Here is a 15,260-nt window from a genome sequence, read left to right on the forward strand (position 1 = left end):
TCGGGCAGTATGCCTCTCAGCCAGTCCTCTGGGCGAGAGATATTCGGTAGTGTCAGCCAGTGGGACACGCAGCCGGGAACGATACAATCCCGAGTAGTGACCATTGAATGCCTCGTGTATGTGGCGCTGGGTGTAGAGTAAACCACCTCCTTCTGCCTGTATTGCTGAAATGGGGGTCGAACAATCCTCCCGTGCAATCAGCCAGGTTAACAGCCTGCCAGGCCTATCACCCTGTCGGTGGACGCGGGCTGAATGCACCGCGAAGTTGATGTTGCATAAGCGTTCCAATAGGCGACCATGTTCCGCCGTGGCCTCCGTCAGTCGAGCGCCCGCATCTCCCACTGCAGTGCGCTCAAGATCCAATAGCTCAGTCTCCAGTCGCGTCAGATCGTTTTCAAGCTGTCTCCGCATGTGTCCCTGTGTCCCCAAACAGAGTCCCCGGGTCACTACCTTCAACGCGTCCCATTCGGTTTTGGGAGAGGACGCCGTGCCAGCGTTGAGTTCAAAGTATCGAGCCGTCTGTGTGAGTAGGGAGTCACGGAAGGTCGCGTCTAGTAAGAGGTCCGGCTGGAGGCGCCAGGTGGGGATAGGCGGATGTGGGTTTTCCCAAGCAATTACCAGTGTGTGTGGAATATGATCCGAGTGAGTGCCGCCCATGTATTGCGTGTCCTTGACCAACGGGAGAAGATCAGTGGTGATCATGTATCGATCTAAGCGTACGTGTAGTGCATGCTCTCCTGACCAGTAGGAATATGTTCGTGTTGTGGGGTTGAGTGCCCTCCATGCATCATGGAGATCCCATTGCATGGCCCAATTGAGGAGGGTTTTCGTGGTGGTGTGTGTCTGGGCATTGGCCGGGGGTGCAGTAGATCTGTCTAGATTTACATCCAGGATGCAGTTGTAGTCGCCCCCAAGAATCCATGGGATTCCATGCCAGGACGCCAACCTCGTGGAGAGGCCGTCAAAGAAGGTGCCCTGGTCGGTGTTTGGGGAGTAGAGAGAGGCAAGTACCACAGGGCGCCCATCAAGTCTGCCTTGGGCTATCACATATCTGCCCTCTGAGTCTATCCGTGTGTATATGACCGCCCACGGGGTGCCCGGTCGGATCCACATGAGTGCCCCACGAGCAAAGGAGGAGTACTCCGTGGCGTAAAGCTGTCCATGCCACCTGCGGCGCAGTGCGTGTACCTCCGCTCTATTTAAGTGTGTTTCCTGTAACAATGCTATGTGAAATTTGTGACGTTTCAAGTAAGAATAGATTTGGTAGCGTCTCGATGGTGTGTGCATGCCTCTCACATTCCATGTACATATCTTGATCTCAGCCATACTCACCAGTGCGGCAAGAAATACCCGCCCCACCCACCACCCGTCCCCTAGGCGAGAACTTCCACGGGTCCCCTGGCTCCCTTCCCCCACTCAGATCAGACACAGGCACCGGCACATGCAAGAATAGTTTAGGCAATTCTCCAAGGGCGGGGGTGGGATAATAATCATAATGTCCAAACAATGCAAAACAGTAACAAATACCAAAAGGTCGGCTTCGCAACATGTCGCCCTCCAAACACACTAAAGAGGCAAAGAAACAATATTCAAGTCTAGGGGGTAACGTGTGCTAGTCACAGTCTCGGCTGCCCACTTATTCAAGTAAGGAAAGGGGGATCGTTGGTCCTCCCCTGGGCCATATGCCGTGTGCACCATATGGCCAAAGTCACTGTTCGGGAAGACAGCGTCGCCCTTTGTTGTGGGGCCTCTTGTTCGGCTAATCTCGCATAGGGGAGAAAAGCAGATCTCACTCCCCAAGTCTCTGGCATAGGAAGGTTTCTAGGTGGTAGGGGTAGCAGGTATGGAGGAGAGAAGGGGAAGAACTGCAGCATGTTCCCACCACCGCCTTACCTTCTCAGTATCTATATGGCTGAGGGGGTACTCACTGCGTCGAGTTCACTCCATCCTTCGCCAGGGCGGCGGGAGATATCTCGGGCAACGGCCCGCACTCACAGCGTCACAGTATCTATCTGGTTCCCGGCTCCGTCCCTGCTGTCCCGGCAGGGTCAGTTGGGATTACTTGCTTGGCTTCAATGGAGCAGGTCAGCTGTCTGTGGTGTGATATCTGGCAGATCTATGGACAACTGGGAGTCTGGTATCCCGTAGATAGCGTCATCATCGCTTGGAACTATTCGTGGCTGGCATCCTGAATGACGTCCGATGCTGGTGAATTGCTCAACTGGGAGACCCTCCGGAGTGCATCTTGTTGTTCCTGGATCATTTGGTCCGTCGGCGGGGAGTGGCGCGTCGCTTCCTCCTGGCGGCGGGTCTGTTGGTCTCTGTTCCTGCGACGACGTCACGGTCCACGCGTTCGTGGTCTCGTCTCATAGCTCTGTGCCTGCCTGGGTGCCGTATCCGTACCACTGTCGAGCCAGTCGCTGACTTCTTCAGGAGTGTTAAAGAAGAAGGTTTTGTCCCGCGCCACCACTCTCAGCTTCGCAGGAAAGACTAGGGAATATTTGAGGCCTGCAGTGCGGAGTCGCCGTTTTACTTCCAAGAAATTGTGCCTCTGGCGTTGTACCTGTATAGTGTAGTCTGGGAAGAATATCACGGTAGCATTGTCTATGCGAATTTCCCCGAGTCGTCTAGTTTCGCTCAGGATCGCGTCTCTGTCTCGATAGTTCAGTATCTTGAAGAGTAGCGGCCTCGGGTTGGAGCCCGTGGTGTGAGGCCTCGTGGGTACGCGATGTGCTCGCTCCACTACAAAATAGGGCGAAAGCGCGCCTTCGGGCAGTATGCCTCTCAGCCAGTCCTCTACACGCTGGGTAGGATGATTGCCCTCCCATTTTTCCGGGACCCCCACGAGTCTGATGTTGGTGCGTCTCGTCCTCCCTTCCGCATCCTCAGCGCGGTCTTCTAGGAACTCCACTCTGTTCAGTAGGTCCTGTACTTGTTTATCCGTTTGGGTGACTCTGGCTTCGAGTTCCGTCACAGTTCCTTCCAGCGTTTTGGTCCGATCAGCCAGCTTCCTGTGGTCGTCTCGCAGGTGGGTGAGGTCTATGGCGACGCTGTCTATTTTGGATTCCAAGGATGTCCTGGTCAATTGGAGCGACTGCTCCATGCGTTCCATGGCGGCCAGCACGCTGTCTAGCCTCGTGGTCACCTGATCGGTAGCCATCTTGTTTAGCGGTTTGTCAGCCTTTCCTTTCGGCGGGGCACCTCCAGTCCCAGTGCGAGTCCTCACCCCTCCGGACATGTGCAAGGTGGCCTGGCCAACAGTTCAGCCTGGTTAGCAAGAGGTTGAGGCGCCTTCTGGTTTGCGATTCTGGCAATGTCCGAGATCTGCGGTATGTCGTTATTTGCGTCGGTTCCCACGTGGCTGGCCAGCCGGCTCCCCACGTATCATCTGTGTCGGTCTGCAGAGCAGGCTGGTGTAGTAGGATGGCGGAGCAGACGTCAGGTAACTGTCCTGAGTGGGCATGCACACATTGTAGGCAGCTGGTCGTGTGGTTGCAAAGTGTCCTACGCCTGCGAGATCCACTGAGTCTCCAGGGCAGGTAGGGCAGGCAGAGCGGCTTCGCGTGTGTGCTGGGGGCCCAGGAGCACTTGACTGTAGCCTCGTTGCTCCTCCACGTGTTGTAGGGAAGCCAGGTCTCTCCGGCCGTGGATGTCCCCAGCGCAAGGTCTCTCCGTTTGCGTGCGGCTCTTCTCTCCCCACTAGGCCCAGAGCCCTCGCCCAGTGCCACACGCGCTCCCGATGGCAACGATCCACCGGCAGAAGCGCAGCCGGACAGCCACCACCGGGGCCCCACAAGTCAGCCGGCTGTAAGGAGTCCAGGGAGAGCCCGCAGTACTCGGAGCCATGCGATGCCCCAACCAGTGGGGCTCGCGTTCCACAATGGGCACGAGGCCCCAGTGGGGTCCCGGCGTCGCCCTCGCGTGGGTCTCAGTCTCTATTTCAGGCCCCCAGTAGCATCCGCCGCTCACAGCAGCACCGCACACGTGTGAGGAGGGGGCCCCGCCGGGTGGGCATGGTCGTTCAGCAAGGTTCGGAGGAGGGGTTCCGCTTACCCGGCTCTCCAGCTCAACCAGTGCTTCGTTGGCAGCACCACGGGGTCGCGTCGTCTCCGTTCGCGGGAGCAGGCAGTCAAACAGCTGTGCCCTTGACTCGGGTCGTTGCCCGTGTGACGGCTGAATTCCGCCGGTCAGACCCCTGCTCTCCTCCAGTCTGGGTCCTCCGCAGTGTCCCAGGAGCAGTGGGGAGCCAGAGACGGAGCGGTGAGAGGGCTCCCAGGACCTGATTCCAGCGGGTAGGGGGCCGCGCATGTTAGGTTGCGGGCCGCATGGTGAGGCCCAGGCGTCAGGCCTAAGCCGCGGCCTCTCGTAGTCTCCCTCGCTGGCCGGGTAGTAGCGAGTCTCGCTTGAAGCCCACAGGAAAGTCCGGTGCGGACAGGGTCGGGTCTTCGGGTCAAAAGTCGGCTAGAATGCCAAGAATAGCTCCGTGATAGTCCGCCTGCAATTTCAGGCGGCAGCGAGGAAATTTAGCGGAGAATCGGCCCAGGGAAGGAGAGCTCGGCTCGGAGCTCTACTCGATTGCGTCCTCCGCCATGGCGTGCCTAGCCACGCCCCCTGTGTTACTGTAAGTGTTGGTACAAATACTTAACACATTGCCTTTGATAAGCCTGCCTGCTCATGTTAAGCTATCAAGGGGATGAGCAGGGGTTATCCAAAGGATGTATCCCCCTTACCCTGACTAGAAGCAAGGGTCCCTATTTGGACATTGGTACCTACCTCTGCCAACTAGAGACCCCCTCTTTTTTAGCGAAGACGCTTTATTTCATCCGCCGATCGCACCACATTCATCATCCTTGAAGCTGCCTTTTCGACCACTACGATACATCAGACGTTACGTGGCTCAGTTTAAAAATATCTCACGAAACCTAGCGGTGGCCTCACCACGAGTCAAGGACCTGCTCTCCTTGTACTATCCTCCCTTCAGAAGACGCACGTGGCACAGCTTAAAATATCTGTCGACATCCAGCGCCTGCTACATCACGAATCAAGGATCGGAATTCCTGTGCAAAATTATCCTCTAGAAGATATTACAAGATTTTAACTCAACATACCATACAACTACCACCGGCTGCCTTAACACTAAATTATGATTTTTACTTTCTGCAGCAACAATTCTATCAAGCAACGGGCTTGATACTCAAACTACGTAGAATGTCATTACAACCAGGAGAATAGTCGATGCCCTCTCTCCTTGTCTACCTCCACTGATATGCACTCTGTCAGTTCAGTGCAATATGACGGTGACCTGATGAAGGCGATAACGCCGAAACGCGCGTAGTCTTTCTACCGCCATTGCCTCCATCAATTGTCTCGGTTCCTATTGTTCTGTGATTTATTAACTGTTTTTTAATGTATGTAATTCTGAGAAATATATCAAAAATAGGAGAAAAGAAGGGAAAAAAATCTTTGACAAGTGAAGTTAATAATAATAAAGACTCTTATAAAGATACCTAATCCATGAGGAGTAAGGGGTTAGAAAAAAGAAATGAAGCAGTAAGAGGAGTAAGGGTTTATATAACAAGCATTGTAAATGTAATACGTCTCACATTTGTTGGAGTTGGAGCTATTGGCATTTTAAATGTCAATGTTTTTTACTTATGTAATAGGTTATGTATTTGTTGAAGCTATTGGCATTGTAAATGGCATTTTGTTTACTTATGTGTTATGGGGTGTATGTATGTGGTGTGTTGTCAAATTATGTGTGTTGGATTAGTTAGTTGTAATTGTCTGGTGTGGAGTGGATTTGTGTATTGGAAATATGTGACATGGTGTACTGTGAAATTATGTGACCCAAGAAACAGTTCAACATTATAATGTACTTGTTTTGCACATATGTAAAGAAAGTATGCTTTGATTTATCACACGCTGCAGTCACCAACGTACTGAGCCCTTTAAAAACAGTCGGAAACAATATATGATTTTCTATAAACAGTTAGGAAACTTTGCTCATACAGAGCTGCCCAATTTTCAGAATGCTTATATGAGACATATGTACTTATGAGTGACATTAAATTGCCAAATGTGTGCCATTTTTTTACAGGTAGAACAAAGCAATGAAATCCTATCAAAGCGATACATTCAGAAATTACATACTTTTGAGCAATAAAAAGACATTAAAGGATATTGAAACTGTTGGAAAACCCCTAAAATGTAGTGCCTTTAATCTGCTTGATATAAAAGAGTAAATCTGCTGGCATATTTTGAGGTAACCTGCCATATACTTAATGTAATGTAGTTTTAAAATAATGACTTTCAGATTCATTGTGCTTTCAGTCACAGGCTGGCACCTCATAGTACTATTAATACACAAGCCAGATAATATCTCCTATGCCAACCAGGACACAGTTTAATTTCTCTCCCAATTACACACACAAAGCTTACAATATCCAATGAGGTTTTAGAATTGAAAAATATCAAACATTCTTCTCTAAAAGAGAAAACGCTACCACTAACTTGCACAATCTACACACATCCTACATGATTTTATACCTGTTTTGAAAAGTTCAGCTGAGTTGGTTGCAGTAACACGGACAGATTATCCTCTTCCACGCTCATGTCGAGCTGAGCTCGTCATGAGCCACGGCGCTCCGGTGCTCATGACGAGGGAACGCTCAGGTGCGGGGAGAATTCCCCCGCTGTGCTGAGCATTCCACAGGAGGCAATGCACCTGTGACGAGCTGAGCTCGTCATGAGCATGCGGGCGCCGTGCCTCATGACGAGCTGAGCTCGTCATGAGCATGCGGGCGCCGTGTGCGCCCCCCTCCCCCCAGCACAGCGGGGGAATAACCCCCGCAGCGAAGGGGTTAAGGCAATAATCACTGTCTCCAAACAGTCAATGTAAAACTGCCAGGTCTTTTAACTTGGCTAGGTTAACACCTTTCATCACAACTTGGACATCCGACTCCTTTCCACATTGTATGTAGCACCACATTAGCTTTACAGCAATCTCTCCAAACAAAACAGTGACAGTCATTACTGAAGCCACTCATTGGACATCAGAGTATGGCAGCAAGCCACACGGTCATACTATTATAATATGGACTCCAGAACCGAACAGCAGGCCATAACCACACTGCAATTCAAAATATTCAAAATATTCCTCTCTGCGCAAGGCACCCACTCCCTCCTGGCTGCAAACAGAAGGCTGTGGAGGAAGTGAGGGTAGACAAGATGCTAAGCCTATAGGGAGATCATAGTCAGGGGGCGTCTAATATAAATTCAATTGCCCCCGGCATCGTTGTAAATAGGAGGCCACACAAAATCTTCAGATGTCTTCGATGCAACAGTCAGTTAACAAATCTATGTTGAAACGTTATTTTCTTGCACAAAAAAAAAATGGTTGTACAAGGGGCTGAAGTAGGGCCATGATCAGAACTTCGAGTTAAGAGTCGTTCACATTCAAAGTTTTAAGGACATGGATGGCAAAGCCTGCAGGGCACAGGGCTCAAAACAGTCTTAAAAATGTATATATACCCCAAAGGGGAAACAGGACAATCTCCACAGAATGTGCACAGAATCGTACTCGAAGCTGGGGAACTGGGTTCGAGTCTCGGCAAAGACGCTCAACATGCTGTGATTCTGGGAAAATCACTTAATCTCCCCGTGCCTAACAAAAACGAATGCCTCTATCTGTAACGAAACTGGGGCTCATGTAATGTGCTCTGATACCCTATGTCTCGGGTCTAGTTTGCGCTATATAGAAAAAAAACTGCCCATTATTCTAAAGTGATGTAAACGTGGCTTGAGGACACACAGCAGACACTTTTCATATTCAGCCTCAATTCTGTCGCTGGCTTGGCTTGGTGGTACCCCACCTTTCCACCAGACCATGAGGGGCGTAGAGGACTGGTGCATGGTTTAAGTGGGGAACATATATTGATGTAAATAATAATTATAATTAAAATACTGTCTTTCGCTTTCTCACCCCAAGTGTGCCAGGCGTTATGTTCAACAATAAACTTACAATGGAGGCTCAGGTTACTAGAACATTGGGCAGTTGTTTTAATATTATTAGATCTCTGCGCAAAATCTTTCCCCTGCTGCCTCCCCACGCGCGTGCGCTACTGGCACTAAGTACCATTCTAAGCAGATTAGATTACTGCACTGCCCTTTTGTTAGAGTCTCCGAAATTTCTTCTGGATAGACTTTAGAGGATTCAGTCAACAGCAGCCAAGCTAGCCTTAGGCTGGCCTAGAAGGTCCTCTTCCTCTTTGGCCTTGCTAGAGTTGCATTGGCTCCCGTTGGGACAGAGAATTCAGTTTAAGTGTCTTTGTTCAGTGTTTAAATCCCTGCATGGGCTGGGACCTGTCTCTATGTAGAGAAAGTTTGAGTGGTACATTCCAGTTAGAAGGCTTCGTTCTTTATCGGCGAGATTGGCTAAGACTCCAAGGTTCAGGAAAGGTAAATCGGGTGGTAGAACCAGTTGGGTAGCTTCTGCTAGACTTTAGAATGGACTCCCATTGGAACTGAGACAAATCAGCGATCTCCTTCATTTTAGAAGGAGACTAGAAACCTGGTTGTTCCCCAAAGTCTAGTAAGGTGTCTGGTTTCCTGGCACACTTTTATACTGTACTCTGAGTTTGCTAGCCCCAGGATGCCTGTTATGTGACAGACAGCTAGATTCATCATTGTCCCGTTTTACGAGTCCTTAATAGCGATTCATAAGGAATCGCTATTAAGGACTTGCAAAACGGGATTCATGTAGGAATTGCAAAAAATATTGCGATTCCTACATCTTCCTTATTTGCGATTAGCAAATTGCTAATCGCAAATGACGAATAACTCCCCATTCATTCCTATGGGCCTAAAGGCCCATAGGAATGAATGGGGAGTTATTCCTTATTTGCGATTAGCAATTTGCTAATCGCAAATAAGGATGCGATTTCAAGGGTGCCAGGGGTGTCCAAAGGACACCCTGTAGCACCCCTGAAATGCATATTTACACAGGTGTTGCGCACACACATGTCCAAAGGACATGTGTGTCTGTAACATGCAACTGAGAAAAATGCACTAAAGTGCTTTTTTCTATTTTTTCGCTATTTACCACGAAGTCAGACTTCGTGGTAAATAGCGACCAAAAATGCGAATTCGCAATTTAAAATTGGTTAATGAATTGCATTTAAGGAATCTAAAATAGGGATTCCTTAAATGCAATTCCTCGCAAATATGAGATTTCGCAAATAGTGATATTGGCTTTTGGGATGATGAATCCCAAATGCAAAAATTGCGCTCGCAAAGAGTCAGATTCTGAGAATCTAGCCATTTGCGAGCCGATTTTTGAATGATGAATCTAGCTGAGAGTGCTTTACAAATTAAGTAAATAAAAATAAATAAAGGTATGCTCAGACTTGGGTCCCAGGCTCACTGTGCCACTGGATTCAAGCTATCCTGGCTAATGGGGGGTGAGCCCCCCATAACCGGTCCTAGGATTCTTGTTTCCGGTCCAGGGAGGACCTGGCTTGGCAGTTCGGGTTGGACTGCTCCCATTAGGCACAGAGTCAAGACTGATTTGCATATGGCCAGGTCTAAACTGGGGTAGTATGGTGAGCAAAAGAATGATGGATTCAACATAGATCTCTTGACTGGGGGTGAATGTTTTGATTTGTTCTGCATTCCGTCCATCAATTGTATGTGTTTTGCTTTCTCACCCTAAGTGCGCCGGGCATGCCCAGATGTGGGTCCTTGACTCACTGTGCCACTGTATTCAAGCTATCCTGGCTGATGAGGGGTGAAACCCCAAAGCCTGTCCTAGAATTCTTGTTTCAGGTCCAGTGAGGTTTAGCAGTCCGGACGGGGCAGTTCCCATGAGGCAGAGGGTCAAGACTGATTTGCATGCGGCCAGGTTTAAACTGGGCCGGCATGGTGAGCAAATGAATGATGGATTTAATCCAGATCTCTTGACTGGGGGTGAGTGTCTTGATTTGTTCTGCATTCCTTCCATTAATTGTGTGTCTTTTTATTTTAGAAAGTAGGCATTTTCATACTTTACCATTCTGTCTGTTTTAGACTGACAGCTGAGTTGTTTGTGCATTCACTCTAGACAGTCACAGAAAGGGAGCTGAGGTGTGCCCTGCATAGTCTGATGCCCCATCACCAGGCTGATGAGTCTTCGTGAGCTAGAGTGGTGGCAGGAGTCGTCACTGACACCTGAATAGGGCGGTGCCTGCCCTCTCACAATGTTATCTCCACCCCCCTGTAAAGTGTCTGGAGCCAGGACAGGGCAATGCAGGACCTGTGCACTACAAACATTATCCTTTGAATGATGCCTACTTCAAAGGCCAAAGGGGTATATGTATTGGACTCATAACGCCATTCTTTTAGAACAACTCTGGACTGAGGACTTGGCCAAGAAGAAGAGCTGAAGTGTTGTCAGGAGGAGTACTGCCCCTTTGTTTCTGTCTGTGAGCAGTGAATCAACTGGACTTTGCTTTTTTTTTACATGGTTTTCCAAGGTTCTCCAAGGGCGTGTGTGTGCTTGCCTCCTGTTGGAAGTCTCAGGGCTATCAAAGACTTCAATGGCAGCCCCTGAAAACCTCTGCTGGAAGTTCTGACCTGCCAAGTTGTGCCAATTCCAGTTCTGGGCCCTTGGAGGTGTCTTTACTGAAGAAAGAAGAAAAAAACACACATGGCGAACCATAGTGCCTGATTATCCCGCTGCAAGCTTGCAGTGTGGTTGAAAAAACAATACATCTTCGTGCTGCAGCTGAAGAGTCAAGGCTGCACCTGTCCGGGTTACTCCAAGATTGCTGCAGTCCTTAGTCCGAGACACCCACTCCAACTCTGACGCAGGCCCTGCTGTGCAGCAGAAAAACCATTGCATCACCACGCTGTGGCTAAAGGATCGATGCAGTGCCTGTTCTTGAATGGGAGAATGAACGCAGCACCTGTTACACCACCACGCATCGATCCCAGTGCATCTGGATTTACCACGCATTGCACCTGCGCATCAAGTTTCCAATGCATTGTCCTGTCCGGAAATCAATGGGCGGCTTCTCCTCACAGTAAGGAAATTATGCAACACTTCTCCTACGTGCAGCAGAACTGACATCTCTATTCCCCTGGACCTCAGAACTGAGTTTTATGATGCTTACCTCCTTTGTGGCTGTTTATCATCTTGAGTTTTGACTCATCAAATGTACTTCGTGCTGAAATAAGCCCAGCCATGGTGTCCATTTGCAGTGTCTTCACTGTGCTACCTTTGTACAGAGGTTATGTACAAGAACTTTACACGTTGCCTCTGAGATAAGCCTGACTGACGTGCCAAGCTACCAAGTGAGTGAGCAGGTGTTATCTTGAGTGTGTAACCCTGACTAGAAGGAAGAGTCCCTACTTGTACAGCGTGCAAGCCACTGGCAATTAGAGACCCCAATTTCTAACACCCACAAACAACACATTGATGTCTCTTCTAGAGATTTAATGCCAGAAAGTCTGAAAATAGGTCTTAAATATATGTTTCGAGCTTCAAGTAAGCTGTGGTATATTTATAAAATATATTCAACATTTTCTTTACCGGAAGGGCATAAACATCAAGGCAACAGAGGTTGCATTGATTTGCTGTACAAGTCCTCAAATTGGATTGCAGAATACAAAATAGCTGAGATTGTAAAAAAACATTTTTTGCTGATTAATTTAGTGCAAAATTCTAAATACTGTTGTCTCCTTTAGTTAGAAGTATCTTGAAGGTAGCCACTATTTTTATGTATATTTTTATAATTGGCATAGTCTTGGTCAAATTGAGTTGTTTTTATTGGTTGAGCTGTTTTTATTAGTTGCTTAATTACTAACTTTCATTATAGTCATATGAATGAGAAAGTGTATGGATGGTAGAGTATATTCTTGCAGCATCTCAAATTAGTAATTAGATGAAAATATATTGTTTTTCCCAATGGATTTAATTACCTCCTCTTTTATTATGGCCTTGACAGATTATTCTTGTGATAGAAATCAGTCTCATATGTAAATCAAAAGATATCTATTGCCCTGTGTGTATATTGAAGGTATTCCAAGCTACTATCCTAGTCTAGAAATAACTGTTAAGTTAATTGTCTAAGGTCTAGTATTCTTCTTACAGTTAATCAAAATGTTATCTAGTTTCAACAGTTCCTCTGTATGAATAATTAATGGGCCATTTGTTTATAACTGAAATAATTTAGCATTAATTGCAGTGATCATAGGAACTATGGCACCGCCTCCATATTTTTTTGTGAAACATTTAGGACAGTCAGTTGTATTGGTGCATGTTTGGTGATGCATTCAGGGGCAGCTCCTCCAAGTGGGCGTTGGAGCGTCTCACACTGCGAGAAAGCAGAAGAAGGGTATGCCTGGTTGGAGGTGGGCGGTTGGGAGGGTCGGGGAGGAGTGGCTAGCCTAATGTTATGGGCGCTGACTGTTTGGTCAGCCCCAGGGCCGACCAAACCAGTAATGATCACTCTCCCATTTCCTCCATGTAGGCTGCATGCAGCCTTCTTGTAGAAAACAACCTCCCCATAGGCGCCTGTACGGACATGGTCCTAGCCAATCACAATGCTGCCATTACCATTGCAGCGTTGTGATTGGCTTAGGGGAGGAGAGGGAGGCTGCCTGCTTCTGCTTTCTGTGAGCAGAGAGAGAGCAGGAGACACAACGCTTAAGTCTGGGACCGGAGTCGAAGGTAAGTTTAATTTTTTTATTTTTTATTAAATTAACCCCCCGCTCCCGCACCCGCAAATAATGCCGGCCACGACTGGATGCATTGAGACCAATGTTTTTGTTTTTTTGTCATCATTTCACCTCAAAAGAGCATAGTTAACATGGAAAAAGTTGATGATGATCTGAAAAATGAAACATCCATTTATGTGAACGAAATCGTGTCTATATTAACAAATTCACCAGTTGTGAATGCCACATCAACCCCGACTCGCAATACATAGTTGGGCCAGCACGGAGACCAAGAACGGAGGTGAATAATTGACACGTCACAGGTGGGTTGGCACATAGCAAGCAGATAAAACACAAACAGGAAACCTGACATATATCCCACAGAAAGGCACAGCCACACTAAATGGTCAAGGGAGACTGGCACCATTAAAGTGCAGATGGCCGGAGGGACATTCCTAAGATACCAGAAAGTCAGATGACACATAAATTAGAAATATAGACCAATCAGAACAAAGCACACGCAGTAATCACTCGCTCCCCATGCTGGACATCTTGTCATGTTACCAACTGGCCACATTGTGTCCATGCAAGTTTGAGGCGCACCTGGATTATCTATTAGACAATAATTTATGACTCCAAAGGCAGCAACTCACAACCCTCACCATGCAAGGATTGCCGGAAACCTTTTATTATCTATTTTAAACTGTATTTAAGAGAGCCACAGATCGATTGTAATTTGAGACAGTCCTCAGACTTTATGGACCACATGTATCATCATTAGGAAAAGCAATAACCTAATTGCGATTTTCTGGGAATCACAACTAGGCAAATGCTATTCCTAATGTATGAAACTCCAAGAGTTTCACTTAGCGGTTCCTAGAGGATCGCAAATCAACCTACCTCATTAATATTAATGAGTTAGATCACAGTTGGCTACTCCTTAGGAATCGCTCATATCACGGGCATAGTGGCCTCCTAGAGTCAGCAAGACCACCATGTCCATGATTGCTTTTCAATAAAACAATCTTTGAAAGTAGCTTGTTTTCATTAAGCCCTCCCATGCTCGTGATGGAACCGCTCCGTCACAAGCCTCGGGTGGGCTGTGCTGGTGACGGAGCGGTTCTGTCACGGCCCGCTCGGCGCGCCTGCGTGGCGCGTTCTATTGAGTGGGCGGGGCTGTGACGGAACCGCTCCGTCACAAGAACAGCCCACCCGAGGCTTGTGACGGAGCGGTTCCATCACAAGCATGTGAGCGCCGCGCGGCCCCCCTACCCCCTAGCGCTGCGGTGGAATTGCCGCCGCAGCCAAGGGGTTAAAGGGAAACAGTTTGTGTTTCAAAGAAAAAAAAGACAAGTTTTATTTTTATTTGTTAAGAACAAGCTGGTGCCCGTGGTACCACTGACTGTTCTTAAAAAATGTTTTAGTTACCAACCTTAAAGGGGAATGGGTCAATTGGACACCTTCCCATTTGCAAATGGGTTACCACCAACTTGAAGTTGGTAAAATACGAATGCTTTGTGACCGCATTCACGGCAACAAAGCATTCATACATACCGCTGCAAGTTGGTATTTGGAAGGGGCGCCCTAAACACGTCCCTTCCAAACACCTAATCGCAAACTAATTTTGTGATTCGGTACCAGGTTACCGAGTCGCAAAATAGTGTTTGATACATGGGAAAAGCATTTTCTTCTGTTCGAAAAATGGGCCACTTCTGCGAATCGGCCAGTTTGCAAATGCGCAATTGCTTGATACATGTGGCCCTATGCATGTAACTGACCTCCCGGTCGCAAAGTTTAATTAAACTACTGATCCTGTTTAGTCAAACTCCTCTTGTTTTTTCCAAGGTATTTCATATTCAAGCACTACCTTTATTAGACTTGTACTTTACAAATTCTACTCCAGAATGTAACATGGCTACCAGGGCTACACCTTCGTAGAATGCTGCTTTCTTCATCCAGCTATGTCACAGCATAAGAACTCTGTATGCCCTAACACATGGGTTTCCTGTAGCATTATAATATGTGCCCTCAACTCCCTCAGATATTGCAATATTGTTCTCTGTTTCCTTGTCACCGTCAGCCCATTATTGTTCTAGCATAGAATAGAAAGGGCCTGGGTCCCCAGCTGGCCTGTCCTGGTCCTGGAGGTGGGTTGCCGATGAGGTCCATGATGTCTTGGATGGCTTAGGTGTCGATGGTGGTATTGTCCTCCTCGTCATCAGTGAAGATTGGCTGGGACTGCTCAGCAGGAGGTGTTGACGGTACCCAATGGTGTATTTTGAAGAGTCCACCTGTATGTAGTCGCATGGTACATTTTGACATTCAGACAGCATGGCATTGTACATTGTGACAGTTTGCAGATCTGGGTGAGGACCCAGAGTCATTGTGGGTGTGCACTGTGCTGTGCTTGATTGTGCATTTGTGCCATTGTGCCGATCTCCATCTGTCCTCCAGTACCTAGTGGTCACTCACCCTGTTTCAGTTGTTTTGTGTCCTTTCGAGCAGTGTCCGATCCCCCGACTCCGGCCACATTCTCCACACTGATGACTGAGGACATCACCTCCTCC

This window comes from Lissotriton helveticus, chromosome 9 (assembly GCF_964261635.1).
Source record: "Lissotriton helveticus chromosome 9, aLisHel1.1, whole genome shotgun sequence".
In the NCBI taxonomy this organism is placed as follows: Eukaryota; Metazoa; Chordata; class Amphibia; order Caudata; family Salamandridae; genus Lissotriton; species Lissotriton helveticus.